Genomic DNA, 11,426 nt, shown 5'->3' with positions numbered 1-11,426 from the left:
TGTCAGGTCTCAGTGGTATAGATCTCTTTATTGCACACGTGGGGCTATGAATCAAGATTTAAAAAAAAAGTTCACATACCTTTAAAAAAAACTTCTAAAAAATAGACTTTATTTTTTAGAACACTTTAAGTTTCACAGCAGCACTGAGCAGAAGATACAAAGATTTCCCTTACATCCCTGCCCATTTTATGCATAGCCTCCCCCATTATCAACATTCTGCACTACAGTGATACATTTATTACAATTGAGGAACCTACACTGATACATCATAATCACACAGAGTCCACAGTTCATATTAGCAGTTCACACTTTGTTTTTTTTAACAGACAAGCCAAATTATTTTTATTTTTTCCAATTTATTTTAATTTAATTTTTAAGATTTTTATTAAAATATAGCTAACATACAACATTATATTAGTTTCAGGAACACACCATAGTTATTCAACATTTATACCTATAGAAGTGATCATCATGATAAGTCCGCAACCATCTGACACTGCAGCACGCTATCACAATATTATTAACTATATTCCATATGCTGTATATTATATCCCCATGACTTATTTGTTTTATACATGGAGATTTGGACCACTTATTCTCCTTTACCTTTTCTCCTTTTAAAAAAATTTTCAATTATAGTTGACATTCAACATTATTTTATATTAATTTCATGTGTATGTACAGCATAGTAGTTAGACATTTGTATAATTTAAAAAATGACCCCCCTGATTAGCCAACTATACATAGTATTACCACATTATTGACTATATTCCTTATGCTTTACTTTACATCCCCATGACTATTTTGTAACTACCAATTTGTACTTCTTACTCTTCTCACCTTTTACAACCTGCTCCCCAACCTTCTCCCATCTACTACCCCAACAAATCTAGTATGCATCTGACACCATGCCTAGTTATTACAATATTATTGACTGTATTCCTTATAAAATATCTTACATCCCCATGACTACTGTGAAACAACCAATTTGCACTTGTTAATCCCTTCACCTTTTTTCACTCTGTCCCCAACCCCCTCCCATCCATCGTCCTAATATATCTAGTACCCAACTGACACCATACTGTATCTCCCCATGCATAAGACGCACCCTTTTTTGAAAAATTTGGGGTCTAAAAACTGGCTGTGTCTTAAAAAAACTACAACAATGAGTGCAAAAACAAGTGCGAAAAAGCGGGAAATGTGAGTAAAAAAATCTACAACCACTGTATAAGATGCATCCAGTTTTTAGACCCCAAATTTTTTGAAAAAGGGTGCGTCTTATACATGGGGAAATACGGCATATAGTTATTACAGTATTATTGACTATATTCTTTTTGTTATACCCTACATCCCCATGACTACTGTGTAACAACATATTTATACTTCTTAATCCCTTCTTTTTCTCTTATCCCCAACCCCCCTCCCATCTGGCAACCATCAAAATGTTCTCTGTATTTACAAGTTTTGTTTCTGATTTGTTTGTTTATTTTGTTCTTTAGATTCCACATATAAGTGAAATCACATTGCATCTGTCTTTCTCTGTCTGACACTCCACTCAGCACAGTACCCTCCATGTCCATCCATGCCACCACAGATGGCAAGAACCCATTCCCTTCCCTGGCCAAGCAATATTCCATTGTATGTATGTATCACCTCCTCTTTACCCATTCTTCCTTCAACAGACACAAGGCTGCCTCCAGACCTTGGCCATTGTAAACAATGCTGCAATGAACAATCATATGGATGCACATGTCTCTTCAAAGTAGATTTGAATTTCTTCACATAAATACCCTAAAGTGGGATTACTGGGTCCTTCTTTGTGTCTTATTATAGCTTTTGTTTTAAAGTCTATTTTTGTCTGGTATAAGTATTGTTACTCCAGCTTTTTTGTTATTATGATTTCTATTTTCATGAAATAACTTTTTACATCCCTTTACTTGTAGTTTGTGTGTGTCTTTCAATCTGAAGTGAGTTTCTTGTAGGCAGTATATGTAAGGGTTTTGTTTCCTGATCCATTTAGCCCTCCTATGTCTTTTGAGTGGAACATTTAATCCATTTACATAGAAAGTTATTGTTGATAGATATGTAACTATTGCCCTTTTATTATTCATAATTTTGATCTTTTTTTTTTTTCCAATAAAGAAGTTCCTTTAACATGCCTTGTAATACTGGTTTGGTGATGAACTCCTTTAGCTTTTTCTTTCTGGGAAGCTTTTAATCTGTCCTTCTATTTTAAATCATAACTTTGCTGGGTAGAGTAATCTTGGTTGTAGGTCCTTGATTTTCATCACGCTGAACATTTTGTGTCAATCCCTTCTGGTTTGCAAAGTTTCTATTGAGAAATCAGCTGACGATCTTATGGGGGCTCCCTAAGAAGTTACTAGTTGCTTCTCTCTTGCTGCTTTGAGGATTGTCTCTTTGTCTTTAACCTTTGCCATTTTAATTATAATGTGCCTTGGTGTGGATCTGTTGCGGCTCATCTTGTTTGGGACTTTCTGAGCTTCCTGGATCTGTATGCCTATTTCCTTTGCCAGGTTAGGAGTTTTCAGTCATTATTTCTTCAAATAGGTTCTCGTCCCTTGCTTTCTCTTTTCTTCTGGTACCCTTATGTTGCAAATGTTGTTACATTTGACCTTGTCCCAGAGTCTCTTTAAATATCCTCTTTTTTTTTTGTTTGTTTTTTCTCTTCTGATGGGGTGTTTTCTGCTAACTTGGCTTACAAATTGCTGATTTGATCCTCTGCTTTATCTAACCTATTGGTGATTCCTTTTAGTGCATTTATCATTTCAGTTATTGTATTCTTCACTTCTGACTGGTTCTTTTTTGTGGTTTCTATGTTCTTTTGCATATTTGCTATCTCTTTGTTGAAGTTCTCACTAAATTCCTTGAGCATCCTTATAACCATTATTTTGAACTCTGTATCTGTTAGGTTGCTTGCCACCATTTTGTTCAGTTTTGTTTCTGGAGTTTTGTCCTATTCTTTCATTTGGATTATATTTCTTTGTTTCCTCATTTTGGCTGCCTCTCTGTATTTGTTTCTATGTATTAGGTAGATCTACTATGTCCCCCAGTGCTGGCCAGGTGGCCTTATGTAGTAGGTGCCCTGTGGGGCCCAGTGGCACAGTCTCCCTGGTCTCCTGCACCGGGTGCTTCAGGAGTGTCCCTTGTGTGGGTTGTGTATGCCTTCCTGTTATAATTGAGTCTTGGCTGCTATTGGCATGTCTCTGGGTGTGATTAATCCTCAGGCTGATTGGCTGTGGAGTTTGGCCACGTCCACAGCTTATAGATTGCTGTGCATGGGGCATACCCCACTGAATGGGATTCACCCCAGTGAGCTCTGGTGCCTGTTTAGACTGCCCTTTGTGTGTCCCACTTATGGGGCTAGTTGGGTGGTGCTCTGCTGTGGTCTGAAGCCAACATCCAATTATGTTGGTTCTGGGGCCTCTTGAGAGGGACTCCAGTGCAGGATCAGGTCACCCACTGCTTATGGTCAATTGGGGACTACGTGCTAGGAGCTACAAAGTGATTCATGATTATTCACTGCCTGTGTTAAAGTTGGAGGCGTATAGAAGCAGCCGTGCTGGGAACCTAGGATGACAGCCACCACTACCTGGCCTGGGGTAGCTCCACATAAAGTCAAGAAAACAAAAGGCTTGCTTCCACCTGCTGGCTCCCTTAAGGTTCAGCCACTGATAAAGCCTCATGTGCTATGTGTGTTGAGTGAGGAAGCATCTCAAGGAGTCCCACTAGAATGGGAAGAATAATCATCACCAGATTAATGTAGACTGGTTTGGTGCCAGTGCTGAGCTTGTAGCTATTCAGCAAAAGTCTCAGAGCACATTGTGGCCAGTTACTGCCTACCTGGTGCCTGGGGACTCTGATAATTTTCTAAGAAAGGTTGTAATGTGGATGGGGCTGACTGCTTGTAGAGAAAGTGCTTCCAGCGTTGGGGAAGTTGGGTGAGGTGGGGGTCTCTGTGAGTCAGCAGGGTGGAGCAGTGAAGCTCACTAGATAAATCAGGTTCAGATTTCACCTGTGAAGTGGAGGGCTCGACACATTAAAGATGGCTTCTGCCTGATGGCTGCACAAGAGGAGGACCCCACACAGGAAAAATAGTGACTGTCCTCTAGCCCTCTCCCTGAAACCACACACCTCAGTCTGCCCCTGTATGCCTCCGACCTCCCTGAGTCCCTCTGCTGGACCCCAAGGTGAGTGCCTGCAAGCGAGTGAATTGTGTGCAGGCCTTTAAAGAGGATGCTTGGGTTTCCTGCCACCTTCTGTCCCACCTAGATGGTCAGAATCCCCACTGTCTTTCACAGCCAGATGTTGTGGAAGTTCCTCTTCCTGGCACCAGTATTCTGGGCTGGGGACTCAGGTTTGGGCCTGGGGTCCTTTGTTTCTCTGGGGGGAACCTCCCCAGCTGAGATATCCCTCCTGTTTCTCAACTGCCACATGAAGGTTTGAGGTTAGCCTGTTCTGTGTCTCTACCCTTGCTCCCAGTCTCAATGTGCCTTCTTCCTTATATCTTTAGTTATAAAACTCTTCAGCCAGATTTCAGATGGCTCTCCAGGTTGAGTGTTCTATAATTTAGCTGTAATTTCAGTGTTTTCATGGGAGGAAACAAGCAGTGTTTATCTACTCCACCATCTTGGCTCTCCAGGAGTTCACTGTTGGTGTTACACCTTATATGGGTTTGAAGAAATGTATAATGACATCTATCCATCATGATAGTATCATACATTTAGTATCACTGTCTTAAAAATCCTCTAGTCTCTGGTTAGTCATCCTTCTCCCCCCATCAATCCCTGGCAACCACTGACTTTTCACTGTCTGCATAGTTTTGCCTTTTTAGAATGTCATGTATTAGAACTATACAGTATATAGCCTTTTCAGATTGGCGTCTTTTATTTGGTATTATGTATTTAAGTTTGTTCCATGTCTTTTCATGGCTTTCATTTTTTTTTTAGCACTGAATAATATTCCATTCTATATGTACCATAATTTATCCATTCACCTACTGAAGGACATCTTAATTGTCTCCCTGTTTTAGCAGTTATAAATAAAGCTACTATAAATATCTGTGTACATGTTTTTATGTGAACATAAGTTTTCAATTCCTTTGGAAAATACCAAGGAGTGCAATTGCTGAATTATATGATAAGAGATAAGAATATGTTTAGTTTTGAAAGAAAGTGTCAACTGTCTTCCAATATGGCTATACCATGTTGCATTCTCATAAACAATGCATGAGAATTCCTATTGCTCTACATCCTTGCCAGCATTTTGGTGTTGTCAGTGTTCTGGATTGGGGTCATTCTTATAGGTGTCTAGTGGTATCGCATTATTTTAATTTACATTTTTCTAGATGACATATGATGTGGAGTATCTTTCTATATGCATATCTTCCATCTGTATATCTTCTTTGGTGAGGTGTCTATTAAGATCTTTGGCTCACGTTTTAATCAGGTTATTTATTTACTTATTGTTGAGATTTTAGTGTTCTTTAAATATTTTGGATGAGTCATTTTTCAGATATGCTTTTTGCAAATATTTTCTCCCAGTTTGTGGCTTACATTTTCATTCTCTTGACAGTGTCTATTGCAGATCAGAAATTTTAATCAAGTCTAGCTTATCAGTTCTTTTCATGGATTATGCCTTTGGTGTTATATCTAAAAAGTTATTGTTAAACCCAAGGTCATGTAGATTTTCTCTTATGTTACCCTCTAAAAGTTTTACAAGCTTGTGTTTTACATTTAAGTCTGTGATCCATTTTGAGTTAATTTGCATGAAAACTGTAAGGTTTGTATCTAGATTCTTTTTTTTTTGCATATGGATTCCAAGTTGTTCCAGCACCATTTGTTAAAGACTATCTTTGCTCCATTGTATTGTCTTTGTTCTTTTGTCAAAGATCAGTTGACTATATTTATGGGGGGTTATTTCTGGACTCTCTATTCTGTTCCATTGATCTATTTGTCTCTCCTTTCTCTAATACCTCACTTTGTTGGTTACTATAGCTTTACAGTAAGGCTTGAAGTCAGATAATGTCAGTCTTCCACGTTTATTCTTCTTCACTATTATGTTGCCTATTCTGAATATTTTGACTTTTCATATACATTTTAGAATCTGTTTGTTGATATCCACAAAATAATTTGCTGTGATTTTAATTGACATTGAATTGAATCTATAGATCAAGTTGGGAATAACTGATATCTTGACAATATTGAGTCTTCCTATCTATGAACATGGAATACCTCTCTATTTATTTAGTTCTTATTTGACTCATATGCCTTTGATGCAATAATTTTATTTCTGATAAGTAAATCACCCAAAGAAGGAAAAAACATATATGCAGTGTTGATTTTAATAATCCATGGATGATAAGATAGTTCTGAAATTTTAAAATAAATTTTTCAAGAGTGTTTTGGCTTTTTATTCATTTGCACTTCCATATGCTTTCGAAGCAATGATTTAATTTCAATAAATAATCTGATTTAATTTTTATTAGGAGTAAAAGGACCATATTTCAATTTCAGGAGAATTGGCATGTTTAAATAATACTAAATCTTCCAATCCATGAACATGACATAACTCTTAAAATTCAATAAAACTTTATTATTTTCTCCATAAAGGTCTTTGTCACATCTGTTGTTAAATTTATTCCTAGGTATGCTTCAATTGTCATGTTAAAAGTGTTCTTTTTCTTACTTTGTTTTCTAGTTGTTCATTGCTAGTACATAAAATACAAGTGGTGGTAGTGGATGTTCTTGTCTGGTCCCAACAAAGAAGAGAACCAGAAGGTGAGGTGGTTAGAAAGTTTAAAGGGCTACATCATGTAGGGTTTGTAGATTTTTGGAGGATATGGGATTCTCTGAGTGAAATGGGGAGCAACTACAGTGTGTTGAGCAGAGGTATGACATGATCTAACTTCCACCTTAAAGCTGGCAGCTGTGTTGGGAATCGACTACAAGATAGCAAACATGAAAAAAAAAATAGCAAGCATGGAAACAGAAAGACCAGTTGAGAGGCTATTATAATAATCCAGATGTGAGGTGGTTCTAATTCAGGGAAGGATGATAGTAATGGAGATGGTGAGCAATGGTTAGATTCTGGATATTCTTTGGAGTTGGAGACCACAGGATTTCCTGATAGGTTAGATATGCGGTGTGTTGGGCGGGCGGAGGGAAGATGAATTAAAATTAACTCCAAATTTTTCTCACATGTGTGGCTGGAAGAATGGTTAATGAATTTTTGGCAGCTAAAATCCCAAGTTCATTTTGGTACATGTTGAGTTTGAGGTTTCTATTAGATACCCAAGTGGCAATGTCAGCTAGGAAATTGGATCTTGAAACTGGGAAAGAAGTCCAGGCTAGAAATATAAATTTGTGAGTCTCAGCATATAGATGGTATTTAAAGTAAATCATACAGATAAGGTTACCAAGGAAGTAAGTGTACATAAAAACAAAAAGAAGGAGGCGAAGTGTTCACCCTGATGAACTTCAATATTAAGAGTTTGGGGAGAAGAAGAGGAATCTGCAAAAGAGACAAGGAGTGAGTAGACAGTGAGATGGGTGGAGAACAGGGTAATTATGCTATACTGAAAGACAAAGGAAAAGATATTTCAAGAAGAAAGGAAAATTGCACTCTTACTATGTCAAGTGTTATTGACAGATGAGGGCAGAGATTGACCATTAGATTTAGCAAGGTCATTTCTACTTATTTAATTATTAATTTATAGCTAAATTACATTGTGACTGGAACCAAGCTCTGTAAAACTTCAGTTCTTGAAAATTTATTAAGACTAGGCTTATGACCTTGTATTTGGTCATTTGCTATAAATGTTCTGTATGTGCTAGGGAAAACCATGTGTCTTGCAGTTGATGGGTACAATTTTCTATATGTGTTCATTAGGTCAAGCTTGTTAATAATGCTAAAATCTTCTGTAGCTTATTTTTCTATAGCTTATCTTATGTGCTAAATTGATTCATTACTGAGAGCTGTATGTTAAAACCTCTGATTGTGAATGTGTCTCTTTTTTCCTTACATTTCTGTCAATATATGTTTTCTGTATTTTGAGATTAAGAGATTGTTATACTGACAAAAATGTTATCTTTTAATTCAAACATTTCATTCATTTACATTTAATGTAATTAATGATACATTTTGGTTTATAGCAACCATATCCTTTTGTACTTTATATTTTTTACCCATTCTCCATTTCTGTTTTTTAAAATCCTTACATACCTACTTAGCAAATCCTAGAATTAATCAGTAGACTTATCCTCCTAGACAACATAAGAATGAAGAAACTTAGAACAAATTTAACTCCATTTATACCACTTCCAACTTATCTGTCTTGTTAGCATGCACTAAATATATATTATTTTTTAGCCCCATGAGATAATGTTTTATTGTTTCGTGTGCTCTTCATTCCCTCTTGCATCTCAGACTTTCCATCTGGAACCACTTTCCATCCGCCTGAAGTTCATTCTTCGCAATTTTCTTTAGTGAGTATCTGCTTGTGGCAAACTTTCTCAGTTTTAGTCATCTAAAAATACGTTTACTTTGTCTTCATTTTTGATACCTACTTTCATTTAGTATAGAACTCTAAATTGGCTATTGGTTTGGGGGTTTTATTTTTTTGTGGGTTTTGTTTGTTTTTCTTGCTTTGTTTTTAACTCGCTGACGATATCACTCTACCACTCTCTGGCTTGCCCTGTTACTATTGAAAAAGCTACTATCGGTAATGCTCGTCCTGAAAGGTTGGGGTAGATTGTTACAGTAATGGTTCCCAGTGAATCACAGCTTCTGATATTACTGCCAGATAGAAAGATCAACCTCACTGTCCCAAGACTCAGAGTTCAGCCCAGCTCCCAGCCAACACACTTAAATAGTCAAGTAAGTAAGCCCAGGTGAAACTAGTTAGAAGAATCTTTTAGCCAATCTGGAGAATCATAGCAACAACAAAAATAGTAAGTCATTGTTGCTTTAAATCACTAAGTTTTGGGGTGATTATACAGCAACATACAACTGAAACAAAAATTGGGACCTAGAAGTGGAGTGTTGCCGTAACAAAAACTTAAAATGTTTGTTATTGGCGCTGGAACTGGGCAGTGGGTGGAGGCTGAAAACTTGCCCAGGGAACTGATGATTAAGCTTGAAGTTATGGTGAACAATCTATTAGCAGAGGCTAGAAAGACAGGAAGAAATTTCTTTACTGTATGCTGTTAAAAGATAATAATTTTTTAATACAGTGAAATAACTGTCAAAAGTATTGCCTGCAGTAACTTGAAAGAGAAAAAAAATGTATCTAAATGAACTTGTAGCTGTGGCTAAAAAGACATCCAGATGGACTCTTGAAAGTATCAACTGGCTTCTTTTAGCTGCATATGATAAGATATATGAACAGACAAATGAGCTAGAAGGATCAGTTTAGTTTGCAAGTAGAATTTAGAGGAAATATAGAATTTGCAGGACTTATTAGGTTGTAAAATAAAACGGTTTCTCATCCTCAGTCTCTATGGCCAGCAAAAATTCACAAAGTAAGAAATGACCTTAAGATAAAGATCAAATCAAAGTGTAGCAGTAAATGTCTCTATTAAGACTTCAGAAAGATTAAGGCAGTGCTTAATAGACTCTCTTGGGTAAGCAAAAGTATTTCTAAGAATATTAAGGGTGGTATCCCACAGTAGCTTGATATGCCCAAAGTAGAGAGAAGCCTGTTTTAGCCTGGCAGGGCCTCATGACTTTTGGATCATGGAATAAACTCCATGCAGATTCACAAGAAACCTGTAATATTTTTGAAAGCAGTTTTGTCACCTTAGATGAAAAAGAATAGAGCTAGCTCGAAATGAAAAGAAATCTCTAGGCTTCCAATTATCTATAGACAGAAGTAGGCTGAAAAAGTTACTTAGCTGCAAACATGGGCTATTTCCTTTGAAAAAGAAAATGAGAAATGCCTGGGGATAAATCAAGGAGCCCAATTGTTAGACATCCAGAGCTGGAGAGAAGGATGCTCTAGGCCCTAATGAAGAAGCATTCCCTGCCCTAGGACAAGAGCAACATGACAACATGAGTCCATTTGGATTTCAGAATTGCTGTGGATCAGTGGCTGACATGTGCATCCTTCCTCCCTTTTTTAGAGACAATATTATTGTGGTCATCCGGACCCATTTTACCATTGTATGTTTGTGTATGCTATGGTCTGAAAATTTAGTCTGCTAGGGCGGCCATCACAACATACCACAGACTAGCTGGCTTAAACAACAGAAATGTATTTTCTTACTGTTGTGGAGCCTGGGAGTCCAACATCAAGGTGCCAGTGGGGTTGGTTTCCTCTGAGGCCTTTGGCTGGCAGATGGCTTCCTTTCTGCTGCCTCTTCACACGATCCTTCTTCCTCTGTGTGTGCAGGCCCCTAGTGTCTCTTTGTGTGTCCTAATCTCCTTTTCTTATAAGGATACCAATCAGATTGGATTAAGTCCCACCCTATGGTGCAGGAGTGTCTCATTTTAACTTAATTATCTCTTTAAAGACCCCATATCCAAATACAGTCCTATTCTGAGGTACTGGGGGTTAGGGCTTCAATAAATGATTTTTGAGTGGACAAAATTCAGCCCAAAACAGAGGCAGAGGTTCCTAGGGAACTCCTCACCTTAGGGGGAACTTGCCTTTGGCATCTGTCCCCTTCACATCAGGAAACTGGCAAAACCTAAGCCTGTGTTCACCTGGCTCAGCAAATGTCCTCAGAGCACAAGAGGTTTAAGTGCTTGGGTTCCACCTAGTCCCCTTGGCTCCCACTTCTGTTTAGATTTTAACCTGTTAATTCATTAATATCTTGTCAGCTTTTTCATGTTGTAATAACCTAGCCTGGCATAGTGTCAGTATCACAAATTATATTCTACTGAACTGTATATGGTAAATATAAGAACATTTTGCCAATTTTATAAAAGCATTTTCCCACTATATTTGTGTTTTGTTTCTATTTTAGTTTTCAGCATACAGAGGTGTAATGATTAAGTGTAGCAGAATCTCAAGCACTGAGCCCAGAGCCAGTCACAAAGTAGGATTTCATTAAATATTTGTTGAATAAATGAACACATGAATGTTTGTTATTATTAGGTGGTCCATTATGCTGCTCTTTTCCATTGTAAATTTTCCCATTTGCAGGCTCCAAAGTTAAGAAAGTTATTCCTATCGTTCACACATTAAATGCAAGAGGCACTCTGGATTAAGAAAAGTCAGTCAAGGGCCAGCCGAGTGGCTCAGTTGGTTAAGAGTTGGCTTGGGAGCATGAGCTCTGAGCAGCAGGGCCACCCGTTAGGTTCCCACATGGGTCAGTGATGCTGCACCCTCTACAGCTAAGATTGTGAACAACAGCTCAACCTGGAGCTGGGCTGCCATGAGTGGCCAGCGACAGCGTAGGCTGCAG

This window comes from Hipposideros armiger, unplaced genomic scaffold (assembly GCF_001890085.2).
Source record: "Hipposideros armiger isolate ML-2016 unplaced genomic scaffold, ASM189008v1 scaffold_449, whole genome shotgun sequence".
NCBI classification, from domain to species: Eukaryota; Metazoa; Chordata; class Mammalia; order Chiroptera; family Hipposideridae; genus Hipposideros; species Hipposideros armiger.
This window is presented reverse-complemented; position numbering follows the sequence as displayed.